Below are 13,774 nucleotides of genomic sequence, written 5' to 3' on the forward strand. Positions count from 1 at the left end.
GAGCCTGCGCGTCCGGAGCCTGTGCTCCGCAACGGGAGAGGCCACAGCGGTGAGAGGCCCGCGTACCGCAAAAAAAAAAACAAAAGTTACTGTGAGATTTATATATTTATTTGAATATGCTTAGCTTTAGAACAGTCATCTGAATTTGCATTTATTCGTATTTGACTGACAGAACGTACATTCTCCACAAACATGAATGTGCAGGGTATCCTACCTGACTCAAGAACAGTTCATTCCCTAGAATGGATGGGGCCAGGACGTCAGTAACCCTCTCACTTCCCTTCTGGAGGCGACTCCCGTGATTCTCCACTTTCAGAGACTTAATTCCAGTAGGGAAACATCCAGCTTCTCTAGGTGTTTCTACCTAACAGTGGCGTTGCTGGGCACAGAGAGGTGCCTGTCCCCCCTTGGTTAGGGTTTGCAGAATTGTTCTGCAGGTGATTGGACATACCCGGGTGGGGAGTGCCTGGGTTAGTGAACTGTGTTTGCAGTCCTAGTACCCTGGGTCATCCCTCCCTATCACCCCAGCTCTGGACTGTGCTGTTTCTGGAGGCCTTACCTTAACGTGAGGGCAGGCAGTAGTTCGCGTCCTCTTGCCGGGATGCTGTTGAGCCGTGAGCGTGGTCCTGATGCTCTGAATTGGTTCTCAGAGTACATTGACCGACGATGGTTGTGGACCCAGAGAGGAAAAGGGAGCAGGCTGTTCCTCAGGGCCCTGACGCAGTATGACGTGGCAGGGTCACGTAGAGCTAGGTCCGCACTTCTCTAGGTTGTGTCGGAAGGTGTACAGGAACACATACGCTGTTCACAGAGAACTCCAGGTTCAAGGGAAATTTCACATGCTCTTGTGGGCTGGCTTGGAGACCTAGCTGCCATTTTAAACAGTATTTCTAGGGTATGTGTCCCCAAATCTAAACAAATGAGAATCACAAGTAAACTTTCGGTGTAAACTCCATTTGATTTGGGGGGAGGGACTGGGTAATGTTCCCTGAAGTTTATTTTGGTACGTTAGGCACTCTGCTCAGAATCATTACGTCAACGAGTGGTTTCCATATGTGGCTGAAGGAGACCAAGGTAATTTCTAGAGGGAGGCGTCTTGTAACCTCCAGGACGACTTCATCATTCAGGTTAACTTCGGACCTTCTGTTGCTTCTTTTTCCCTTTTGCTCTCGCTTTTGCGGTCGTTCGTTCTCATTGCATTTGTCTAGTTGCCTTGCGAATGTTGAGGCGTATTCTGCGTGCCCAGGTACCCAGCTGGCCCCTCCTGTGAGTACACGTCTGAGGCAGTGGTTTAGAGCGGGGGCTGTGCAGCCGTGTTGCTTGTCCTCAGATTCTCGCTGTGCCGGGAACACGGTGCCAGGAGCAAGATGGTAGTAGGGCCGCGCTTCACCGTAGGGCCGCGCCTCGCCGTAGGGCCGCGCCTCGCCGTAGGGCCGCGCCTCGCCGTAGGGCCGCGCCTCGCCGTAGGGCCGCGCCTCGCCGTAGGGCCGCGCCTCACCGTAGGGCCGCGCCTCACCGTGTCTCCTTTTCCTTACCTGTTAAATGGAGACAGTGGCAGTGCCTACCTTGTATGCTTCTTACCGGGAATGAAGGAATTAGCATATGAAACATGCTTTAAATGGACCTGGTACATGAGTCCCGTTGTTATTATCACCATAAACCTCCTCCATTGCTTTCTTCTTGTTAGCTGTGTTCCGTGCTTTATCCCAGGATTTCACTCTTTTTCTCATTATCCCTTTGGCTGCACTTCTGCTTTTTCAGGATGATGTTTTCTTGCCTTAATAAACTTTTGTTCTTGCCTTTTTATTTCCTTTCTCTCCGTAAAATTGCAAAATGGAAATTAATACAGTCTATGATTTGAAATTCTTGAAAAAGTTCTCGAGTTGGCTAAATGTGTTTTCTAACTTTTCCTTCACTTTAAAAATGTCATAGAATATTTTGGGCATTAAAAACGGCGGAACCATAGCTTGAATACCCACATATTCACCGCGCAGCTTAAGAAAGAAAATACTGCAGGTTTGGTTGAAGCCTGAGGGCCCCTTCTTGTTTCCATTCCTATCCCTCACCTGCCAGAGGTCACCTTATCTTGAACTTCTGTTCCTAAAAAATATGAAGTATTATTTTTTCTGTTTGAAAACTTTTTATAGTTAGAATCATACTTACATCTTTTTGCATTTTTTTTTTTTTTTGCTTAACGTTTTGTTAATGCACCAACACTGGGGTGCATCTCACACTTTTTTAGGTGTTACCAGATTGCTCTTCTAAGATTGTTTCCTTTCACACTCCCACCAACAGAAGGAGGGTCCCAATTGCTTTACACCTGTGTTAACGCTTGGAATTAATTTTTGCCAACAGGATCAATTTGAAATACTGTCCCTTTATTTTAGTTTCTGTTTATTTGAATATTAGAGATTGAGCTTTTCCAATTTCCTTTTTATGCCTTTTTCTATCCTTTGCCTGCTTTTTCTCTTTGGTTATTTGTCTTTTTCTGGTTGATTTGTAGGAATTACTTTATATATCTGATACTGGATCTTTGTTTATATGCGTTTTAAGGATCTTCCGGTCTGTGTCCCATCTACGTTTTCTGATAGTTTATTGTGTTACAGCATACATACACACAGATGCTTTTTGTCTTAAATGCAGAAGACAGAAGCATCTTGGACAGACCCACCGTCCAGTACAAAACCCTTAGCTCGTGGATCTTATGGAGAGCATGTGTTAGGGTGTGAGGTGTTTGTAGCCCCCCGCCAAGTCTGAGGTCTGATTTATTTTTATATGCTGGTTCCAGAGAGGTTCTCCATGGCTGTCTGCACTGATCTAATATTCCCCTTTGGTTGTGAGCGTCCATGTAGCGTATTTCTGGCACCTGCTGTAATTACGGGGATAGTTGTTCGTTGAAGCCAGTCCTTTTGGGCGGCAGCTGTGTGTAGTTCATCCCTGCATATTCCACATGGCTTACAAGTGACGTAGGTGTTCAAGGGAGGTGGCTATTAGGGGAGACTGGGCACCTTCCCTTCCAGGCTTTGTCTTTCCCAGTTTGGTTTCCGTTTATTTCACAAATACTTGAGTGCTTGCTGAGGGCATAGGAAGGGCTGCTCACACCCCACTGGCTTTGTTTATTGAAATACTGTGGTCCTTCGTAAATAATTGAAGATGTAGTTGGTTTTTTAAATCAGTTTCAGTTAACTCAAGTTGTTGCATAAGTTGTGTCGTCTTTATCACAGGTAGATGACAGTAAAGAAAGATTTTTAATCCACCTGTTTTAAAATGAATGTTAGGGGCTTCCCTGGTGGCGCAGTGGTTGAGAGTCCGCCTGCCGGTGCAGGGGACGCGGGTTCGTGCCCCGGTCCGGGAAGATCCCACATGCCGCGGAGCGGCTGGGCCCGTGAGCCATGGCCTCTGAGCCTGCGCGTCCGGAGCCTGTGCTCCGCGACGGGAGAGGCCACAGCAGTGAGAGGCCCGCGTACCGCAAAAAAAAAAAAAATTAATGTTAGTTAATGTTTTTTATATGTCAGTGAAGATAGTAGGAATGAGGGGTGTTCTTTGGTGGTCATGATTTGGAAATCATGTACTGTTGATTTTATAATTCTTTCCATTTTCACGTAAAATAGTTAGAAAATCCTTAACATTTTCAGATTAAGTACTTTTCAAAGTTTCAAAATGTTGTTTAAAACGCTCTATTGGAATTTTATAAACCAAGACTTTAATGCAAATTTATTATTAAAAAACCCCCTCAGAGTGAAATCGTAGGCTTTTGTGTATATAAAATGGACTTAATCAATTTGAAATGATTTCATTCTAAATCACAAAAGCATCCTTCCTGCCATCCTGCATCTCTCCTAGGGTAATACAGTTCGCAGGCACCTGTGAAGTCACCTTAGCCGTGCCCCTTGATGTTAGTCGTTAGTCGTGGCCATGAAACTTGGGGAGTGGATGAAATGTGAGTGGAGGTGAGGTGCGGCTGCAGGGCAGAAGCCCCGAGGAGCAGGTGCGGAGCTGGCCTGGTCTCCGGCCCCCTCGGTGACAGGGTGTGAGATGCTAGGGGCACCGTCTCCCCAGTCCGGTACGTGGGCGTGTGAGCAGAGTCCCCAGGACCTGTAGTATCAGGCGACAACAGGCCTTCCCTGTTAGAAGCCACTAAAGACTTGGGGGTGGTTGTCGCCCAGTTTACCCCACTGACTCGCAACAGGCACCTTCACCGTGTGGTATTTCTGTTCTGTTTTTCACGTACAGCTCAGTGATGTAGCGGTGAAGATAAATGCCTATTAACATCCATGAAGTTCGTTGCTTTAAGTGGTTGCTATTGATCTGACAGTTGCACCTTAAAAAGTTAGTGTTTGTTTTCTTGTCAAAACTTAGTCATGTTTTCTTTCTTGATACACACGCACGTCCCTCTGGAGAAAAGTGGACGTGTATTTTAGTCTCACTATTTTTTGTGGTCTTCCCAGTGCAGTGGGGTGTGCCGTCCTTGATCGTCCATCTCTAATTTCCCGTTCTTTCCCATCGCGACAGCTTTGTCCTTATTCTTCTCATGGTCCCCTTGTTTTCTTACTAAATTTCGTGAGGTTATTTTGGCTTAACAAGCGCAGGCTCTCAAGATCAAAGTATAAAACACACGCACACACACACCTTCTGATAAAGAGCTTTCCTAATTAAAAAAAAGTGGTCTTTAATACATCAGATCATGTATTTCATACGCAAGTAGTGTTTCAATTGTAACTTCCTTTTCTTTTGCACCTTGGGAGAATAGAAGCTATAAGTGCTTTTTTTTTCATTTCTGTGTTTAGTTCAGTTAGAAGCTAAATTAAATGGTGTTAACTGCCAGCTTAAAAATACATTTTATTTATAAATTTCATTTATTTAAACTGGGATGTTTTACATTATGCAGATGATAAAAATTTGATTTTCATTACTTGACAAAGTTGATATACATCTTTAGTTTCTAATTTGAGTAAATATTTGCTAGGTCTCTATTTTGTGCCTACTAAACTTTAGATAATTGCCTCGAGTTGCTTTTTAATCTTATGTCCTTCCACCAGGTGACACTCATTCCTTTAGGAAATCTGAGATTTAGTTCAAGGAACTTGTCAGTTATGTCGCTGAAGGATTACAAATAAAAAGAAGCAAATGCAGGCCAAAACGGTATGAGAAACTTGTGAAATGTCCTTATGTCATGTAAAGAACTTTGTGGTAGAGGTAGTTGTGATTAATAATGTATTATATTTACAAGGAAGCAGTGCTTCTATTACATGGCTCATTCGTACAAAAAGTACCTAAATGCTTATCGTACCTTATGTTAGGTAATTGGGATACGATGGCAAAAAATAGACGTGGTGGTCTGTTCTTTAGCTATGTGACTCTTGAAATCAGTACTCAAAGCATCACTTAAATAAGGGTAACATTAACACCGAGATACAGACAGGTTTTTGGTACTTAGAGCGTGTAATAGGGGTGGTGGGAGTGTTTGCTCACTTTTGGGAACGTTTTGTTGGAGAAGTGACTACTGAGCTAGTTAATGAGGTCTGAGGACTGGCTGCCTGAGAACTTACCAGGTAAGAGTGGGTTGGGGCAGGAATTTCACAATAAGCGTTACTGTGTTGGGGGTTCTCTGTCTGCACCTCAGTGTTGCAGTGGTTGGATCCCATGGGCCTTTTCAGCTTGGAGACTTTTGTTCTTCTGCTCTTATTTCTTTGATAATTTCCTTCCCTCAGCTCTTTCCTTCTCCACCTTTCTGGAAGTTATTTTAGGTGTGTATTGGTCTTTCTGGATTAGTAGTCTAATTTTTTTTCTTCTGCTCTTGCTTTTGGAGAGATAGCCTCAACTTTTACTTTCCATCTTTCTATTTAATTTTTAAAGAACGTGCTGTCAAAATTACGTGCTGCCAATAAGTTTGTGTGTGTGTCCGTGTGTGCGTTACTGTTCCTTTTTCATAACGTCCTAGTCCTTTCCCATGGATATACTGTAGAATCTAAGAATAATCAAAGCAAACCAAAATAAGCCCCACCTCTTATGTATTGATTCCTTACTGTGCGCCATGTGCTTTTCAAAGTTTTAAATTCCTTGTTTACTTCTTCTAGCAACTCTGAGATATGTGTACTAATCTTTGTCCCCGTTGTGAAGATTAGAAGAGCAAGGTACTGCTTTGACTAAGGTTACACAGGCAGTTAAGTGGTAGAGCTGGCCTGGAACCCAGGTTAGTTCTGTGGCTTTAACATGTAGCTATTCTGCAGACCTAAATAGATATTTCTCCAAAGAAGACATACACATGGCCATGAAAAGATGCTCAACATCGCTAATTAGAGAAAGGCAAATCAAAACCACAATGACTTATTACCGCACACCAGTCAGAATGTCGTCATCAAAAAGCCTACAAATAAATTCTGGAAAAGGTGTGGAGAAAAGGGAACTCTCCTGCACTGTTGGTGGGAATGATTGGTTCAGCCACTGTGGAGAACAGCATGGAGGTTCCTTAAAAAACTAAAAATAGAACTACCATACGATCCAGCAGTCCCATTCCTGGGCATGTATCTGGAAAAGATGAAAACTCTAATACGAAGAGATAGCTGCACCCCAATGTTCATAGCAGCACTATTTACAATAGCCAGGACATAGAAGCGACCTAAATGTCCATTGACAGATGAATGGATAAAGAAGATGTAGTACATATATACAGTGGAATGTTACTCAGCCATAAAAAAGAATGAAGTAACACCATTTGCAGCCACATGGATGGACCTAGAGATGATCATACTAAGTGCACTAAGTGAAAGACAAATATCATATGATATCACTTATATGTGGAATCTAAAAAATGAGACAAATGAACTTATTTACAAACCAGAAACAGACTCACAGACATAGAAAGCAAACTTATGGTTACCAAAGGGTAAGGGGTGGAGAGAGGGATAAATGAGTTTGGGACAAACAGATACACACTACTGTGTATAAAATAGGTACACCACAGTGTCCTACTGTATAGCACAGGGAACTATATTCAGTATCTTGTAATAACCTATAATGGAAGAGAATCTGAAAAAGAATACACACACACACACACACACACACATATAAAACTGAATCACTTTGCTGTACACATGAAACTAACACAATATTGTAACTCAATTATAGTTAAAAAAAAAAACAAGCTATTCTGCCGGTTGATGGCTACTCAGTAGAATGGTTTTGATTTCGTTTTCAGTTCTCTGCTGTTGCGTTAATAAATCCTTATTTCCTCTGGGACTTCCTTCTGTTAGTTGGCTTGGTGTTTGTCCTGTTGAAGGCTTCTGTCCAATGTCTGAATTCTTGGTTATCTGCCTGTATTTACTAGTGAGGTGTGAGAGGCTGATGGGAAGCTCCTCGGCCTCCAGGGCCTGGTGGCCGGCGGACTTCTCTTTAGAACAGTGGTTTCCGGATTGAGGGGGGGTCTGGGGGGAATTGGGGGGGTTGCGATACCTGAAGACTTTTTGAGCGTCAGGGTTTGAAGGGAGGGGTTCTCCTGGCACTTGGTGGATAGAGGCCAGGGGTGCCGCTCAAACGCCAGGACAGGCTCCCACAAGAAAGCAGTATCCAGCCTAAAATGTGGGTCGTGTCAAGATGGGGAAACCCAGCTCTGGAGCGAAGGGATGAAAAATCAGCTACTGTTGGTCGCAGGAGGTCGCGGAGTACGGAAGGTAGAGGTCTTTTCCCCTGTGGCTTTCCGGTTCTCCGTCATAGGAACCTGGGGTCTGCTCCCTGGCACCTACGTGGCCGGCTGCACGGCGCTCTGAGGAGGTGGGGGGAAGAGACCCCTGCCAGGGCCTGGGCGGTGGCACCCCTGTGCCTGGCGCTCTGAGCATCACAGGCTCCTGGGCCGTCTCCCAAGTCGCTCTGACTCTGTGCTCTGGCTTCCCCTCTCTAGAAAGTCGTCGTCTAGTCTTCTGACGGACACATACCCACGGTTTTTCATCGTTTTAAAAGAACATCATTTTAGTGCATCTGAGGTTGAGGAAGAGATCCCTGTCTGTTGTAAATCACTAAACTTCGTAACCATAACTTTCAGAGGCATCACTGCTGTAATCCGTCAGCTACTTACACCAGCGTTTATTTAATCATCGTCTTAGAGTTAGAAGTTTTTCTATCAGTTCGTAGGTGACTCTGAAATACAGCTTATGGCGGAGCCACGGACTAAATGCTGGAGTCTTTCCTTTAACTTAAAGTGTGCAGAGTATTGCTTCCGTGCCCTAGCAGTCTCCAAAGTTCGTCAGTAATCTTTTTTTTAATTTTAAGTATCATCATGAACTCAAGGATTTTTCCTGTCTGGGAGGTGTCAGTCCATCGTAGTCTTTCTTTTCGGTGGTCGCGTCACCGCATCTTTGACCCGTGGGCGCCCCTTCAAGTTGGCTGCTGGGGCTTTTGACACCCCCCCCCCGGACTTTGATTGTGCCCTTTTGCTTTTCAGCCTGACGGGCTGTGTCAGGCTTATTTTACACACTTCCTGCCTGGTGTGTTTTAAGAGAGATTCACAGAAATGGGACTCTTTTTCTCAGATACAGTCTGTTGGTTCCTAGCAGTGACCAGTAGGTCCTCCCAACTTCTCATTTACTTTATCCTGATTGTTGCTTCCAGTTAATGCCTGTTGGGTGGTCAGTGCGCTTGTGTATTTTCCATTCATTCTCTCCCTTCTCTTTCTCATTTTTGGTGCTTGTATTGGAGTGCATTTCCAGATCTATTTTTTACCCTTAGCCTGGTTAACTAAGTCGCTTGTAACCATCTTTATCCTGAAGCTTCTGTAATTGTTTCAGAAATTCATCCTCTCATAGCTTTCTCGTGGGTAGGGCTCATGGGAACAATTTTCCTAAAAGTTCTAAAAGTTCTTCTTGTGGTCTCTGTATTCATATTTGAGGGTCAGTTTGTCTGAAATTGCAATGCTGGGTTTCAGTTTCTTTTCTGCGTATCTTAAGTCTGTTTCCTCTTCCTGCCCGAGTCTGATGCCAGTGTAACTTCTTTCCTTTATGTGTGTTCTTGTCTTGATGGTTAAAGGATATTTGTCTTTTCGTTTTCAAATCCTTAGAGAATCGTTCTCAGTGTTAACTATTCTGTGTTAGTTTCCCCAAGTACTCAGTGTGCCCTTTTAATCACGTGTTCACGTGCTTTTATCTTATGGTAGTTTTTAAAACTCCCCCCAAATACCCCTCATGCGCATCTCGCCTTCCTAAGGGTAAACCGCTATTCTCACTTTAAACTTTCATGGATTGTTTTGCCCATTCTTGGAAGTTTTAATGGAACTTCACAGTATGTAATTGTGTGTCTGTGTCTGTCTTCTCTCACTCAAATGATGGTTGTGTGGTTCACTTATATTGTCAGTAGATAGTTCACTCACTCTGTTGCTGAAGGATGTTCCATTCTGTAAGCACACCACAGTGTATTGAGCTGTTGGTAGACATTTGACTGTTTCTGACTTAGGCCACTGTGGATGATGCTGCTTACAGGTCTTTGGCTCGTACCTGGATGTGTTTCCGTTGGAAGCGTAGTTAGGAATTCGTCGGGACATAGTGTTCTCATTGAACTATTTATGTACCTTCTTCTGGAGTGCGTGTGCTTAGCGATGGCAGCAGCAGGCAGTAGGGTCTTGTTCAGAGCATTTGCTCCTGTTCGCATCCGCACCCCAGCGCAGGGCTCCATCCGCACCCTCAGCAGGCCTTGCTGTTGCAGGGGTTCTGTTTCATTCTGTTTTTAAACTCAGCTGGTGGGTTCTGATGGTGCTTCAGCGGGTTTACATTTGGATCCCGGATGACTGCAGGGTTGGGCGCTTCCTCATGGGTTTGTTGGCCACTTGGGTGTCCTTTCCAATGAGGTGCTTGTTCGGGTCTTTGGCCCGGTTCTCTCCCGCTTTTGGGTATTACAGATATCTCCTGTCCCTCTGTGGCTTTTCTTCTAAACAGGGTCTTGATGAACAGAAGCCCCCAGCTGTAACGCAGCAGAGTTTATTAATCCTCCCCGTGGCGGTTCCTGCTTTCTGTGTCCTGTTTAGGAAAGCCATATGTGCTTCAGATCATGGAGATGTTTTCCTGTATAACCTCTAGTTGCTTTATTATTTTACCTTCCACATTTAGATCTACCGTCTCTCTTGAGTTGATTTTGGTATATGGTGTGAGGTAGGAATCGATTTGAGGAAGGGCCAGCCTTTCCCCACGGCTCTGCAGCACTAACTTCCTCATTAGTCATGTGTCCACATATGCATGGGTCTGTTTCTGGGCTCTCTCTTCTTTTCTGTCTTTCTGTCCTTATGTCAGTGTCATACTATCTTTTTTTTTTTTTTTTTTTGCGGTACGCGGGCCTCTCACTGCTGTGGCCTCTCCCGTTGCGGAGCACAGGCTCCGGATGTGCAGGCTCAGCAGCCATGGCTCACGGGCCCAGCCGCTCCGCGGCATGGAGGATCTTCCTGGACCGGGGCCCGAACCCGTGTCCCCCGCATCGGCAGGTGGACTCTCAACCACTGCGCCACCAGGGAAACCCCATACTATCTTAATTACAGAAAAATCTGTTGGGGTTTTTATTGTTATTGCGTTGGATTCATAGTTCAATTTGAATAGAATAGATATCTTTACAATATTGGGTCTTATAATTCACAGATACAGCCTATCTTTCCATTTATTTAGGTTTTTAAGTTCTCTCAGTAGTACTTTATAATTTTATTTTATATGTCCTGCCTATCTTCCATTAGTTTTTTCTAGGTATTTACAATGTTATTTTTTAATTGTTTGCTGCTGGTACATAGAAATATATTGATGCAGTATAGTGTCCTTGTACCCTGCAATTTACTAAATTCACTTAGAAATTTGATTAGTTTAGTATAATTTTTTTGTTAATGATGGTGATTTTGTTTTTTCCATTATAATCCTTATACTATCTATCCATCTATCAGCCATTTATTTTTTTGTGTATTTACACCATCTTGTTCAGTCCAGGACCTGTAGGGCATTGTTAAATGGGCATTATAATACCGAGTCTTTTTGTCTCTTTCCCCATGAATTCTTTTTCCATCTTTCTTCATTACTACTTGATCTAAATTTTATTTCTTGATTGTATCATTTATTTCCCTTAACTGTAGCTTCCATGTCTGTTGTGTTGCTTCTAGATTAGTCCTTGTTACTGAAAAAAATGTTTCTCGTGTGTTCCACTTCTCTTCATATCATCCTGTTTTCTAATCGTCTCATTTCTGAGCCTTTTCTAATACCGATCATGCCATTTTCTAATAGCTTCCAATGTTTTCTTTATTTCCATGAACTCAATTTGAAATATTAGGCTACGGTTTTCATCTGCTTTCAGTATATTTTTCTGGTGTGCCTTCATTGTGTTTCTGTATGTTATTAATTCTTTCTGTTTTTCTCATCTCCCTCCAGTTTTGAGTGAAATGAGTCTCTTTATACCTTTGGGAGGATAGAGGGAGGTCAGCTGTGTGAGGGTGGGTGATATTCGAGGGTAACGTTTCTAGATTCGTGCCTCTTATCGCTTCCTTGTCTGTTGCTCTGAAATACTAAAAAAAGGTTCTCTTGGTGCAGGTACCATTTTATCCTTTGTACAGTCCTCCCTCTCTGGTCCCCCCTGCACGGGCTCGGCACCGTCTCTGCCCCGCACCTCCAGGCTTCCTGTCCTGCTCACATCACTTCTGTTTCCAGCATCTTTCTGTTGGTGGTCTCCCTTTTTGCGTAAGAATTTCTGCCACCATCTTGCCTCCCCTTGGCTTATATTTATTTTAAAAAAATCATTCAAAAATGTTTTGTCCTCTCAACCAAACCTAATGATATGCAGACAGTCCATAATGTGGGAAATCATAATGCTTATACAATTATTGAAAACATTAGAGGAGCTAGTCCCCTGAAGCGCCTAGAACAGTGTCAGGCTATCGTAAGCACTCAGTGTTGGTTGGTCTTATTAGTAATAATTAGTAAATGCCATATTCATACATTCAACAAAATAAGTAACTATTTGAATACAGTGTTAAAGTTGGTGGTGATTAAAAGATAAATGAAGAGAATAAGACTAATTTATTACTAGTCTGACTCGTTTGGTGAACGTGTGTAATTAGATATACAAGGAACAATCAGTATAATTGGTATTATTTCTATAATTCAGAAGGCCCTTTTTTGGGGGAATATTGCATTCCTTAATATTCTATTAGATTTAGTTTTCTTCTTCAAAACTTGATGAAAAGCATTATTTCATCTCAGCTGGAAAAGCAATTTTCTGCTGCCTCTCATTGGCAAATATTGGTTATGCCCACATTATCCTGGTGTCACAGACCCTTGATACCCGAACAGTAGCTGCTTCGGCAGAAGTAGAAACGTAATACATGTATGTCTAGGGCAGAACAAGGGTCTAGAGTGAAATAAGATTTGTACATGTGCTACACAGAGCTTTTTAATCTTCCTATATAAATCAGAAGTGGGAGAGGATTGAATAACGTCTAGCTTTTTTTTTTCTTTTAAGGTTTTTCATACAGTTCCAGCAGTATCTATTTCTAAATCACAAATTTTACCTGGTGATGTATTTATTTCTACTATATTAAAAAAAATTATCCATGGTGTGTTGAGGTCCTAACTTACATTTTAGTAAAATATACTCTTGCAATTCATGAGGACAGTTTGATTTGGTAGCTTGCAACTTGGTGAAACTGTGCTGCTGAGGTCCATGACATCACCCTCTCTGTAGGCCAGTGAAAGCCCATTGCATCATCTGGGTCTGGCAGCCTGCACATGCTCCCTCGTGCTGCGGGATAGTGATGACTGCTGCTTTGGCAAAGTTACTGAGCGCGTCCAGGGAAGGACTGTAAGGGTCTCGGGGATGGTGGAGCCACTGGGATGGAAAGATGTTTGGTTCTTGACGGACTGCATGAGACAGGGAGGCCAGCCATTCTCCCCTCTTTTCTGTTTCTCATGAGACCCTCTCTGGAACAGGACATGAGCAAGACGTAAGTGAGCCAGAAAGGAAAGATGTTACAACACTGTAGAAAGTCTACTGTGTAGAAAGACTGAATAAAACTATAGAATTGCAATGCAAGCATAGGATATCATAATCGAGATTTACATGGATGGTGTGCAAGCATTACCGATGATTTGTTTGTCTGAGGGTTGCATAAAATTCTTACTTCACCTGCCAAGTTGAAAATACGGTATACTTAAAAAGTTGGGTCCCAAGCATACTCTTTTAACCACAGCCTGTTAGAAAGCTTCAGTATACGTGTAGAGAAGACCCAGCTAAATCTTCGTTGCTCTTTCCATTGAGATGACATATTGTACTTTTTAACTTGACTCCAAAGTTTGGCCTCCTTCACTTATTGCCACCAAGCCTAACCAGAAACTTTTTTCTTCAGCTATTAAAATACAAAACCAGAAGGAAAGTAGTCTTTTCCCACAGCATAGGAGTCTGAGATTAAAAATAAAAAGAAGACAAGTTAGAGGTTAGCATGGACAGAAATTTCCCTGACTTTCCTGCGTCTGATTTTTATTAACTTCATTAATTTCTTTTTTTTTTTTTTGGTCTATATCTGTTTCTTTTTTTGTCTTTAGGAGAAAATCGATTAAAAAGCAATTTAAAACAACTGTAGTTAGTTGCTTGTCAGTCCCTCCAAACAGTATGCTATAAACTTCAAGAAAGTATCGTATTTGTCTTACATCCCTTGAGTATCCTTGATCGTGATGTGTCACATTGCTTGACACCTAGTACATACTTATTTATTTGTATCTTTATATTTAGTACGACATTCTCAGGATTTTTGTAACAGTTTATCTTTGGC

General features: G+C 42.7%; 1 protein-coding gene across 5 annotated transcripts in view; it reads left to right on the top strand.

Moving 5' to 3' along the window:
* Nucleotides 1–13,774, top strand: part of MPP7 (MAGUK p55 scaffold protein 7) — a 253,485-nt gene that overhangs the window by 99,294 nt on the left and 140,417 nt on the right. The window lies entirely within an intron of this gene.

Source organism: Lagenorhynchus albirostris, chromosome 1, assembly GCF_949774975.1.
Source record: "Lagenorhynchus albirostris chromosome 1, mLagAlb1.1, whole genome shotgun sequence".
In the NCBI taxonomy this organism is placed as follows: domain Eukaryota; kingdom Metazoa; phylum Chordata; class Mammalia; order Artiodactyla; family Delphinidae; genus Lagenorhynchus; species Lagenorhynchus albirostris.